Here is a 14321-nt window from a genome sequence, read left to right as displayed (position 1 = left end):
AAGAGTTGTAGCTCTTCTGATTATTGCAGTAGCTGTATAAGTGTCCAGAAAATCTGTGATGGGTATAGTCATTAGCAAAGATTTTAAATCACTAAAGTATTTTACCATGGTTCATTATTATTAAAGCACAAGATAACCCAGTGTTAGAAAATGTGTTTTTACAAATGAATGTAAAATAAATAAATGAATTGTGAAATGGATGTTTAAGAAAATATAGGTTTAAAAAGTAACTATATTAAGTGATGTCTTAAAACAGCCTTAACATGAAAAACACTACTTTACTATGTTATTATAAGCTATGTTGGCCCAGAATTTGAACACTCAACATCATTAGATGTAAGTATTTAGTATATTTTGATAATAAAGGGTTTTGTTTCATGAATATCTTTCACTTTTTAAAAACCTTTTATTTGTGTGACATTTATTTTTGGAAGTGTCTTTTTTTTCTGTATTAAAGTTTTGAAGCTTGCCTAACTTGTTTGCCTTTGCTTATATATGAAATGTACAGCCACCTCTCTTGAGTGGGCACAAATTCTCATCATTAATTAAAAGTCAGAAGCAGCATAATGATCAGTCAGATCTCTATTTTGGGCTTATTGATGTGTTTAATTCTAAAAAAGAGTACATCAGTACCTAATTAAATCTGAAGACAAGGACCTTCTTTCATAGATTAGCCATTAATTTAAGGACCTCTTGGGAATGAGGAAAATGGGTAGTCTTTTGGATCCCACTAGGTCCTCAGTGCTTTGAGACAGTTAGAAACTGTATTGAGATTGGATTCTGGACACTGACAACTGCCATATACAATAAATCCATGATACAGGCTATGCAGGATAACGTAACCCTTATCCCCCAACTATCTCAAAAGCATATGATTCCTGAACAAGCTTTACACATGCTTGTGTAAACCATATATGATTATTCATTTTTGCTACCCCTCCATGAATTCTGTTAGGGGAATTTTTAAAGTTACTTTGTCAGTTTCAAAAGAATCAAAATGGGTTAGGTGAGAAACACAAACAGCACCAGGGTAACTTGTGCTGAGTTAGTATTCGAAAGAGTAACTTTAAAAAATGATAGAAACATGACCATATGTAGTTTTTCATTTCCTTTATTGTTTTATCACAGTGACCTGCTTTGTACATGATTCAGTCATTGATGTTTTGCAGAATCCTGCTCTGTCACAGTTCTGTATTTTTAATGTGGAAAGATTAGGGAAATTTATTTTCCCCTTGGGTTAAGAGAAATTCTTGGTGAAGCTATTGAAGTGACTATTAATATAATAAAATAATGGCAAATCCAGATTTTAAAAGTTTATTTCCATCACTCTATCGACTGTTAACTATGACTTCCAAAAATTTTTCTTAAAGCAGAAGTTTAATTGCAGTTTAATGGCCCTAAAATTTGATGCTGATTATTTGTGACAGTTCTCATTTTTTATAGTACTTCTCTGACTGCTCTGACAGTTGTGTTGTACAGACAAGATAGCAGGTAGAGATTCATCTAATTTCACTAGTAAAATTCCTGTGCATAGATAACTGCTGCTGCTTAGTCTCAGTCATGTCTGACTCTGCGACCTTGTGGACTGTAGCCCACCAGGCTCCTCTGTCCATGGGTTCTCTAGGTGAGAATACTGGAGTGCATTGCCATTCCCTTCTCTAGGGGATCTTCCTGACCCTGGGATCAAACCCAGCTCTCCTGCATTGCAGGCAGATTCCTTACCATCTGAGCCACCAAGAAAGCCCATAATAACTAGTCATTTCTAAAAAAAATTTCTTTGTGCTGAGATCTGCAAACTCCTAAACTGCATATTGATACACTTTGACCAGGAGTTTTTTCATTAATAGTAATAACTTTGTAGTAGAAATTAGTAGAAAATTTGTGAACAGCTGACATTTTTGGTTCTGGAAGTAATTTGTGATGCAATAGTGTCTTGGTGATAGCCTAAAGTAGTGTTCCATCACTTATTTGTATCATGTTACATTTAAATTTCTGCTCTCATTATATATGTAAGAATGTGGTTTTGCAGTAATAGGAAGAGGGAATACTCATCTAAAAGTTCTAGCAGTTGAAGGCATTTTCCTATAATAGGATACATTTCTTTAAATCTTACTTTCAGCACTCTCTTAGGTTCTGTGGTTGCAGAGGGAGAGGCATGACTTTCTCACCCCGGGAGGAAGTTGTTTTTATTATGCTGGCATGTGTCCAAGTTCTGAGCTATGCTTTCCTCATATCTTTTGCTTGCTTTTGTTGAAATCTTTTTAGTGCAAAAGAACACTATGAGTTGTGTGTACAGTATTTTATTGTAAACTCTTTATATACATTTTGGGGAGCAGTTGTGATGCCACTTAAGCACTTCCAGTACACTCGTCTTGGTCCCATGACCATCCACACATTCAATGTGTCAATAGAAGAATTCACAAGATGAAGCATATGCTCATACTCACAGCTAAGATTTGTTGATTTGTTTCAGCAACACAGAAGAGGAATGCAGCTGCATCTGTAAGGGGAAAAGACAGATCAGAGCCTGGAGGAAACCGTGAAGCTTCCTCTGAAGGGGCCACACAGAGTGCAGTCTTCCTCCAGCAGTGAAAGCAGGAACACGGGCACTATGTTCAAGGGCTTTACTGGGGCTAAACCATGCAGGCATACGTGGCCCACCAAAATTCTAGGCTCCCAGAAGGTAAGCAGGTGTTCACTGAAATGATGCCAGCACAGCAGATACAACCTCACATTGCATAGGAAGAGTTTCAGAAGCAATGTTCCTAGATGCCAGGTGAGGGCCAACCTGGTGCACCATTTGTTGCCAGGACTGTTCTTTACTCTTGAAAGATCAAGTTTGTTAATTGTGCTTATAATATTTGCTTGTTCTCACAGCCATTATGGGTGATGTGTGCAAGTTTCCCCCCGTGTTTTTAAAAAATATTTATTTGGCTGCATCAGGTTTTGGTTGCTTCTCTCTAGTTATGGAGCGAAGGCTCAGTTATGCCATGCAAGGTGGGATCTTAGTTCATCTACCAGGGATTGAACCCACGTCCCCCAAGTTAGAAGGCAGATTCTTAACCAGGCAAGTCCCAAGTGTCCCCTTTATGATTGTGAAATTGTCTATTTTTTAGTTTATATTTGCTGTAAAGATTTTGAAGTCATGTTGTTGGAAACACACACACACTACACTCACAGGTGAAATCATGATATTTTACTGGCAGAATGATCCCTTTCTCTTTAAGAAATGTCTTTATCTCTAATAATGCTTTTAGCTGAAGGTCTACTTTAATATTAATACACCTTTCTTTTTGGCTAGTATTGTAGTGTATCTCTATGTTGTTTAATTTGGGGCCTTTCTGTGTCTTTTTAAAAAACATGTGTCTCCTGTACTAATTATAGTTTGGTTTTCTCTGATTTGGTTTTTAATCCAACACGACAATTTTAGTATTTTAATTGGAGTATTTAGTCCTTTGCATTTAATGGAATTACTGATATAGTTTGGTTTCTACCTACTATGTTACTGATTTTTTAAAATTAATTAATTAATATTTTGGCCATGCTGTTCAGTTTGTGGGATCTTAGCTTCCCCACCAGGCATTGAACCCTGGCCACGGCAGTGAAAGCACCCAGTCCTAACCACTGGACGGCCAGGGAATTCCCATATTCCTGATATGTTTAAAATCATCTTTCATTTTTTCCTCCTTTCTTGTCCTCTTTTGTTCCAGTTTTTATAATAGTCCCATTTTCCCCTCTAATAACTTATTAGACATCCTTTTAGTTTTTTGTAATTACCCTGAATTAAAAGATCCATCTTTGTCTTATCTCAGTTTAATGTAAATTATTACTTATACCATTTTCCCATAATGTAGGAACTATTTGGGCCCTGTTGACTCCTTTCCCACATTTTGCATTATCATTATGAAGTTTGATTCTACATATATGTTAAATTCCACAAGACAGTCTTATTGTGTGTATTATTGCCAGTATACTGATCTCCATATATACTTTTCCAGGGGTCCTCATTGCTTCTTGAATTTTCATGTTTCTATCTGAGATCATTTGCCTTCTGACTAAAGAACTTCATTTAGTATTGCTTTTAGTGCAAGTTTTCTGGTGACAAATACTCTTTTTCTTTATTTTTTTGTTTTGCTACCATTTATATAGGATATTTTCTCTGGAAGTAGAATTTAGCTTGCTATTTTCTTTCAGCACTTTAAAGATATCATTCCATTGTCTTGGGATCCCACAATTCTGTTGAGAAATCTGCTATTAAGTTTATTTTTATTGTTGCTGCTTTAAAAAGTATCTAGTTTCTCTGACTGCTTTTAAGATTATATTTTTTTTACTTAAGAGTTTTACTGTGATGTTACAAGGTATACTTTTCTTCATCTTATTCTGCTTGAGGTTCACAGAGCTTCTTGATCTATAGGTTGATACATTTTCATGAGTTTTGGAAAATCTTGGCCCTTATTTCATCAAATATTGCCTCTGTCCCATTCTATTTTTCTCCTTGAGGATTCCAGTATAAAATGTACTAGATCTGTTTCCTAACCTTTTTCCTATGCTTTTCTCTTTTTTTTCCTTTGAGCTTCTGTTTGGAAATTTTGTATTCATCTTTTCTTTTCCAATTCACTAATTCTGTCTTCTGCATATCAATCTGCTCATAAAACTATCCCCTCAATTTCAGATATTGTAGTTAACTGCAGATTGTCTTTCTCAGTTCTAGAACTATCATTTGATTTTTTAACATATTTTAGTTTTCCATTTTGTTCCAAAATTGTTTATTTTGTCCATGTTTCTTTCTATTTTTGAAGCCCTTAATTACTGTTATTTTAAGTCTTTGTTAACTTCAAGGAAATGAATCACCTGTGCGAATGTGCTTTCACACTTTTATTGAAAGCCATTTACTGTGTATAGAAACTGTAGAGTCTCTAGACGCTTCTCTTCCACAAGAGAGGGCTCACCCTCTCTGCCAGACAAATAGTGTGCAAAGATGATCACTGTAAGGCAGTCAGGGTCTGTGCTTAGTTGAAGCTGGTTGCAGTTTTATGAGATTCAGTCTGTGTCGGGTTTACCCTTGTGTGTAGTGCACAACCCTCTAGGAGTCTCTTGGTTTCCTCAGACCAGAGAAATTACAGGAAATTCCATTCTGCTTTTCAATAGTATTTTTGATTCACAGGTTTAGCCTCTTGCTTCTTAGAGTTACAGAATATGGCAAACATCTTGATGAAGGACTAACCACATGTTTGAAGTCTTTCAAATCCACCATTTTGTCACTTCCGCTCAGTACAATCATCAAAAGTACTACTAGTTTTTCTGTTATGAACAGCCACTCTCAGAGATCCAGCCTGAATTCTCGGCCTTATGCCACATCCAGATTAAGTGCCCCAGGTTAAAAGGGAGGTTGTAGATCATTAGTGTCAGATCTCCACATCAGTCTTTTAACTCCTAGTACATTCTTTGGGGCCCTTGTCCTCTGGCAAGCCTTTGTCTACTCAATGCTATGAGACTGCAAAAATATATACTATGTTTTCAAAAGTTTATTTCTTTAGCTTCTTGACCAACATAGCTCAAGATTCAGAGAAAACAAGTTGCATGTTGAGGTCCTTTAATTTTCTAGCTTTTTCACTCTAGCATTGTGCGACCACAGAAAGCTCTGTTAGTTTCTCTGCCCCAGCAGCGGCCTGCTGCCTGTGCTAAGGCCAAATTCTCAGCTCTAGCCTGTACTCCAGGAGAAGAATGACCACACAAATTCGGAGATTACTTTCATTGTATTTCATCTCATTCAGGTTTTCAGTAGGACCACCTATCTGGAGACCCCTATCCCTATTTCTGCACACTTTAAATGCAGTACTGGTACAACCTCCTATCTTTCCCCCTATCCTCAGATTAACCATCCTCAGAAAGTCAAAGTATTCCATCTATTAATAACTGAAATTTAATCTTGTGAGTTATCATTTTGAAAAATGTTGAGAGACTTCCCTGGCAGTTCAATGGTTAAGACTCTCTGCTTTTATTGCAGGTTGAGGGTTTGATCCCTAGTGGAGGAGCTAAAATCCTGCATGCTGCATGGTGCAGCCAAAAAAAAAAGGGGGGTTTAATAATAGTTCCCCACAGCCTCAGAGGTTTTGGAGAGGAGTCTGGGAAAGAGAGAATGGAGATACTAAAGGGTTAGCCTTTGAATCCTACACTTCTGCTTTGAAGCTCATTTTTATCAGATTTATATGTGTCTATGGCTCACACATTTCATTTCCAATTTCAACCAGCAGAATTAAAGTACTAAGCCCTTAAAACTGGACCGTCATGATCTGATGTGGCTTGCATCTCCAGACTCATTTTCCACTCCCTGCCTTCTACTAAACTTCCTGCATTTCCCATTGGCCACCAACCTCTTCCACCAGTAGAGTGGTGCTTCTCAATCTCACACTTCGGTCCATCTGTTCCTGGTGCCTAAAACGCCATCTTCAATCCTTTAACTACATCGCCAAGTGCTGATAGCATCCCTTTTGTTTTCCCAAAGGTGGTGCTAAAGCTCTAGTTTATGGTTTTCTCTGTGGCCTGCAGATTCTGGCTGGCTTTCTGTGTGTGCTCAGTCGTATCTGACTCTTTGTGACCCCACGGACTGTAACCCACTATGCTCCTCTGTCTATGAAATTTTCCAGGCAAGAATCCTGGAATGGGTTTTTATTTCTTACTCCAGGAGATCTTCCTGACCCAGGGATCGAACCTGTGTCTCCTGCATCACCTGCACTGGCAGGAGGATTCTTTACTGCTATGCAACCATTAAGTAGAATGAGGGATATCTACTGGCACTAACATGGGTGTGTTTGAATCTGCCCTTCGGAATTCAGGGAAGGTCATGAAGGCTGGAGTCTTGCCTAAAGAAATAGGAATCAAAATGAGGCCTCTGTGCCCGGGGGCCCCACTCAGTTTCACCACTACTGTTGTCAGAAGTGCACACAGGGAGCTGGACTCAGGGTGGGGGCATGTGTGTATATTAGTTGTGCCAAGAGCTAGGGGTGCTTGTGGACCAGTTGGGGGGATCATGAGTGATGCATCCTCAGCAGCTTATGGTTTCTTAATGGAGTCCACAGCACAGTATGAACCATGTTCCTTCAACACCCTCCAAGAACTCTGTCTGGTATCCTCCCAGACTCTTCCCAATCCCCAGTCCTAAAGTTCGTGATTCAGTTCATGGATGGGCTGAAAAGGAAATGAGCGCCTTTCTGTGTTCCACACAGCTGGGGAGGCCAGGTGGTCACTCACACACTATCACTTTCCCTTCTTGGAGATATCACAGGCTCAGAAGATAGCTTTTGGCCCTAAGCTGTGCTGTGTGGGGGAGGGTTGATGTGGTAAAATCATGTTTTGTTTTTTTTTTAACCCTTTCTGATATGTCCAAACTTGTAATTCTTTTGCTTCAGTATTCTGGAAGTTCTCTGCTGGAAACCTGGAGTTCCACAATGGCTCTTTCATCTGTAAGTGATTGTCTAAGACAGTGTTTTGCAGGAGTTCCTGAGTTGAGGACATGAAGGGGTGGAGCCAGTTCACGGGCCACTGAAGGGTCCAAAGCCAGGACCAAGACTGTGGTTTATATGTCTATTACCCAGTGCACACTTGGGCAAGATTCCTCCCAGATCCCTCATCATAGACACTTATAGCTCCCACAAAGGCACTTTTGTCTGTGGAGAGATGCCAAATTTTTGTTAGAGGTGGGCACAAGCAAGGGTCAACTTACACAGCTATAGTGCAGACATCATTCTATCCCCAGTGTGTATCTTTATGAGTACCCTCATAGAGGTACTGTGTTACCATGCTGTATTATCAGTGTCATTAACCATGAGAGCCTTAGTGTTTCTCAGTTTTTATTCCTTGGGACCTAGCACAGTACCTGGCACACAAGAGCTCAAACATTTATTGAGTAAACAAATGAGTGAACTGAGTCTCAGATGATACTTAGGATTTTAAATGGCATATTTTAGTGTGGAAGACATTCACTCAAATAAGAGAAACCAAACAGAGATAATAAAGTAAAAACAAGTTAAAATGGCCTTGGTAAGTCTGTGTGCAATTAATGACAGAAAAGCTTAGATGGAGAAGGCAGATTAACTCGATGTGAAACCTTGATTTGATGGCCTGTAAGAGATCAATGGGGCTTCCTAGGTAAAGAACCCACCTGCCAACACAGGAGACGGACACAGGAGACCTGGGTTCGATCCCTGGGTTGGGAAGATCCCCTGAAGGAGGGTATGGCAACCCACTCCAGTATTCTTGCCTGGGAAATCCCATGGACAATGGAGTCTGGTGGGGTACAGTCTGTGGGGTCACAAAGAGTCAGACATGACTGACGTACTTAGCACACATGCCCAAGAAATCAATGTAAGTTTTTAACCAGCAAAATGATGTAATAAAAGTTTTTGTTTAGGGCTACTTACTTAGCAGAGTGCAGAACTGGAATTAGATTAGTTTGTCATACTAGAATCCTCAGAATCATTCTTGGCTTCCACCTATTAATGAAATCCTGCTGATTGTACTTAGAAATGCCTTTGGAGTGTGAGCCATAGCAGAATCTTAGCTCAGGATCTTAACTTCTTTCCTAGGTTAGAGCAATAGCCTCCTAATTCATCCCCTTCTTTTCAGTCTCATTTTCATCACTCTCCATGTGCCTACCAAAGAGATATTTCTAAAAATGAGTTTAAGCTACCTAAAAAGCTATTTGTCCATCTTTTACTAACAAATTCCTTAGCATATCACACACAGCCTTTCACAAACTAATGCCACTCAATCTCTTTGGTTGTCTCAGACCACTCCTTTTCACATACATTTTCTTTCTGAGGACACCATATCCTTGTGCATCTGTGACTTGCACATGTTATTTCCCTTTTCTGGAAAGCACTTCTACCCTTCCTTGCTTGAAAAAAATAGTTCAAATGTCAGCTACTCTATGAAGCCATTCCCTACTCTCCCAGCAGATTTAAACAGGTGGATCATGCCTTAGTCACTTTTGTATTTTTAGAACTCATTGCAATATTTAGCATAGCAGTGGCTTCTACTAGAAACAGAGTTTTAAAAATGTTTAATGATAAATATTATTGTTGTATTCTGGAAAAAATGCAAAACAATACAGACCTATATAAAGTAAAAACTGAGTAAAGTAAAAGCCTTCTACTCACGCCTGCAATACTGAGGTATAATCACCATTAAATCGGATTTTGTGTGTATTATTTTACACACTTGTGTGTGTATAGTTTTTAAAAATTCAAGCCTGTTTTTGAATGACTGAATGGATGAGCGAATAAAAGAACTTCAGATGTTATTTATAACAATCCATTAATTAGTTGAAGTCAAGAAAGAATTTTTATGAGGATAGAAAAGAAACAATAGACTGTGAAGGAGTATTAAAAGGAAAAAAAAAAAAAAAACACAACAGGGAATTCCCTGGTGGTCCAGTGGTTAGGACTCAACACTTCCACTGCAGGGGACACAGGTTCCATCCCTTGTCTGGGAACTAAGATCCTGCAAGCCACAAGGGGTGGCCAAAAAACCAAAAACAAAAAAATAAAAAAACTATTGCAACTTGATGACTGAGTTACCTGTGTTACGCTTAACATAGAATCAAATATAATTTCAAAGCTGCAAATTGTGGATTCATAGGTGGGAATTTTTAACAAGATGCAACAAGGAAGATAATCCTTCTTATATATCCCTCTGAATACTAGTTTTCATACCTGTACAACACAAGTAATCCCAATTTGTAGGGTTTATGAAAGGATTAGGGATAAAATATATTAACATGTTTGCCATGCAGTCGAGCAATAAATTATAATTATTATCATTTGTATTGATAGAGTGTTTTACAATAATGTGAGGGCAGACAATGTAGGTTATCTTGTTTACTAATAACATTATTCCCTCAGTATAACCATGCTGAATTTCTTCTACTCTTTAAGTCAGCTTTTAGGAATATCCAACAATATGAATTTTGGTTTTATAAATTTGCATACAATTACACCTGTCCTTTTTACTTGTCCTTCCTCCTGCTGAGTCACAGAATCAGCTTTAAAATAGAAAAGCTATATTTATTTTGCATAATACTGCTACAACAATGGCTAAAAATAACTCTGATATGCTCTTAATAATTAAGGCTGCATACCTTGTTCTAATTGAGAAGTAATTTATAAACTAATTTGGATATCTGGGAACTAGTAACATGTAATAGATCCTTCTTTCTTATTTTTCTCTCCCTTTCAACCTTTTGTATACTGTTTTAAAAGGCAAAAGCTTGTGAAGTGATAACAGACCCTACGTAAATGAAAATGGTTTGAAGGAAAAAATGACACATGTAGCTTTCTTTATATATAACTCATTAAAATCTTGATTCACAGGAAAGATAAGCTAGGAGATATTCAGATTATAATTTCTTGTATTGCTCAATTAATTGTTATACTTCTATAATTTGTGTGTGTTTAGGAGTCCAGAATTACATCTATTCCTCGTGCTAAACCTATTTGATGATTGCTCCTGTCATAGCTATATTATTTATCCACCATAATTAGAAAAGCAACACTGCTTTCTGTTAGGAATATTTTTTTCTCCAAGTGATATCTATATATCTACCTCTGTTATTCACAGAATTATCTTGGTCTCTGCTGCTGCTGTTTATTGGTCCTACCTTCAGCTTTACCACTGTGCAAGCATCAATAAACCATGATCACTGCGTGATGAACATCACATATATGTTCCCAACTTTTACATGGTTCTCATGTAACTGTCCCTTCCACACATAACTGTCCCTTCTATTGGCAAACGACACTTTTAACAGGTAGTTGATTTTTTCTATGGGGTCAAATTTGAATATAAATACTTTGTGCAGAACTAATCTTTTTACATTTTTTATCTCCTTTTTTTTTCCTCCCTCCCTCCATCTGTCCATCAGTCATGTTCAATGTATCAATACTATGCTAATACTATAGGGAACAGAAAGAAGCATAAGACTTAATCTTGTCCTCAAGTATAGTTTACCACTGGGACTTCCTTGGTGGTCCAGTGGCTAAGACTCCATGCTCGCAATGCAGTGGTCTCAGTTTCCATCTCTCTTTAAGGAACTAGATCCTGCATGCCACAACTGAAAGAAAAAACAAAAACAAAAAAACCCCTATATTCTGCAACTAAAAAGATCCTACATGCTGCAACTAAGATCTGTAGCCAAAACAAATAAGTAATTTTTAAAAGTATAGCTTACCATCTATTGAGGAAAAAAATGTGCATATGTGCACATAAAAGATCAACAACCAGAATACTATATGATATGTCACAAGTAACCAGCACAAATCCACATAGTCTAGAAGATCCAAGGAAGATATCTGGGGCTGGAATGATGTGATGTGTTGACTGAGTCTGAGGAATAGTCTGATATAAAGGGAAAAGCACAATGAATTGGAAGACCAGGTGTTCACTTCCACAGCTCACTATCATAACCTGAACTTAATTTCTCTCATCTGTAAGTTGGGAACCATGATTATAATAATACTTCTCTTCTACTTCAATTTGTGAATCATACAGTCAAATATGGTTATATAAAGAAGTTCTGAAAACATTAAAAAAACTCCAACCTAAGGGTGTGTTGTTTTAATTTTTCATCACCTAGCATAGTGTTTATGTTCAAACATCACTAACAATTAAGAAATGTTAAAAGCTCAATAGGAAGAGGGGAGCAATGCTGATATGTATGTTATTTAATTGGGAGAGAAAATGATAAAATAAAAGACAGGGCTGTGATACAAATATGACTTTTTTAGGTACAATCCATACTATACCTATACTTAATTAAAAGCTAACAACTGTCATGAATAATGTGGGGATAATAATAGGTAATACTGAACTTTTACTATGTGCCAGGGGCTGTGCTAATAACTTTTTATGTATTCTCTAATTTAATCTTCATAACAATCCTAAGAATCGATCATCATTGTTCCCATTTCACAGAGGGGGAAACCCTGGGTCAGAGAGATCTTTATTTGGCAAAGTCACACAGCGAGTAACAAGCACAGGGTTTGAATCTAGATCTGTCTAACTTCTAAGCCTCTATTTTTTAAAAAAAACTTTTATTTATTTTTGGCTGTGCTGGGTCTTTGTTGCTGCCTGGGCTTCTCTCTAGCTGTGGCTGGGGTGTCTCTTGTTGCTCGAGGGTGAGGGTTTCAATAGTTGTGGAAGGTGGGCTCGATAGTTGCGGCTCCCTGGATCTACGGCACAGGCTCAATAGTTGTGGCACACAGGCTCAGCAGCTCCGTGGAAGGTGGGATCTTCCGAGATCAGGGATTGAACCCATGACTCCTGCATTGGCAGGTGGATTCTTTATCACTGAGCCACCAGGGAAGCCCTAAGCCTGTATTCTTATCCAGTAATTTCCATAACTTTGGCACATCACACAAAACACAGTGATAAAGTCAGAACCAAATTGAAGGGCTTTGATGTATTTATTAAGCCTGATAAGAAATGGATATTTAATAAATTATTACAAGCAAAGCTGAAGTGAGGAATGAAGCTTTAGAAGGAAGAGAAAGGCCAGTGCATAGAGTACCTAATTTGCCATGTATGACAATTTAAACTTGACTCTGTGGATAAAAAGGAGCCACAGAATGTTTTAAGTACAGAAATGTGGTCACTGCCTGCCTGGCATAGTGTTGGTGCTCCATACACACTTCATGAACAAATCAATGAATGGAATTTGCCTTTTAGAAAGACTGACCTAATGACATTGTGAAGTATGGTTTGGAGGGAACTAAGATTGAAAGTAGAACAGCTCCTGTAAAAGTTTGGGAAAAGATAGCAGAGCTGTACTGGAGCTGACAGTACTGGTTTGAAGAGGCAATCATGTATACTTCTTCCCAACTTCAGGTTCAGTGACATTCAGTTGGATGGTTTGAAACCAGCCCTGGTGGGCTTATCTACACCACAGATCTCAGCAAACACTACAAATTAGGGTTCTCTTTTTGGAGAGAAGATTTACCAACACACTACTGGCCTGAACAAAAGCTACAGCAATGGGACAGAAGAAGAAGAAATACTTACTAGAGGGGTTAATGAGGTAGAATCAGCAATACTTATCATTAGTTGGTTGATGGGTGAGGAGGGTCAGTGAGGGAGACTACACAATGGTTTATCAGGTTATTGGGTAGCATGATTCCAATAGGATACTGGTGCCTCTTACCAAGAAGAGGAGTTCGATAGGCAAAAGATAGTGAATTCTGTTCAGGAAAAACTGAGGTATTTGTGAAACATGATGGTAAAGATGTCCAGAAGACAGTGGGTATATAGATGTGAGAGTAAAAGGAGAGATATGGATTCAATATGAAATATGGAAACCATGAGGATGTAACTGACAGTGGAAATCAGTTGGAACTGAAACACTGGGAGTAGATGAACTTTTAAAGCATAATAAAGGGACAGAACCCTGAAAAACACTGTGGTAAGCCTTCAAGTTTTATAAAGTAAATATACATAAAGCCACATGCTTTTTTGTACAAAGACAGTTTGGGTGAGTAGGTAGAATTATATTTTCTGTGCAAATACTGAATTTGGAATAAAATTATCACAGCAATGTATGAGTCTTAAAGAATATTCACATCTGATGAGAACAGATTTATAAATCAGATTTATAAGAACTTTATAGCAAGATTTATCAAAATGACACTTTAGAACAACAAAAAGACTTAAAATATTCAAAAAAGTTTAACTTTATATCTATCAAACATCTGAAAGAATAAAAACACTCTAGAAAAATGTAAAGAAATGTTGTTGCAGAAATCAGCTAAAATATAATTATAAGGAATTCTATCTGATGCTTTTAGCTTGACATTGTAATGTAACTGTTCATTTCTTTGCCTCTGCCACTAGAGTTCACTGGCGGTGAGAAAGCTGTGTTTTTTTTTTTATCTGTTTGTGGCCTTGTACATAATGTGTACTCAGAAAATAAGCAAACAAACAAAATCCAACCCTGTTTCTTCCATAACAGAGTGAGAGATTTGAACAGATGACCTAAAAGGTCCCTTTCAATCCTGAGAATTTTTGAAAAGAAAGCGGTGATAGTTGCTTACCACTTAAAAGAAGTGGGCTTAGTGGTAGCACCAAAGGGCCAGTGTTTCAAAGATAAAGACTCTCAGCTCAATATGACACTAGTAAGAATTTTCTTACAAAGCTATCCAACAGAGAAAAAGCTGTTTCAGTATGTGGCTCTTTGAAATAAATGGAACCTGAGAGCTAGAAGGGTCCTTAGATAGCTTTAGTTTAGGTTTTCCCAATCTTTTTTCATGTCATTGTCCACATGGAAAATGGCT

Source organism: Cervus elaphus, chromosome 15, assembly GCF_910594005.1.
Source record: "Cervus elaphus chromosome 15, mCerEla1.1, whole genome shotgun sequence".
Lineage (NCBI taxonomy): Eukaryota > Metazoa > Chordata > Mammalia > Artiodactyla > Cervidae > Cervus > Cervus elaphus.
Note: the sequence above shows the minus strand (reverse complement) of the source record.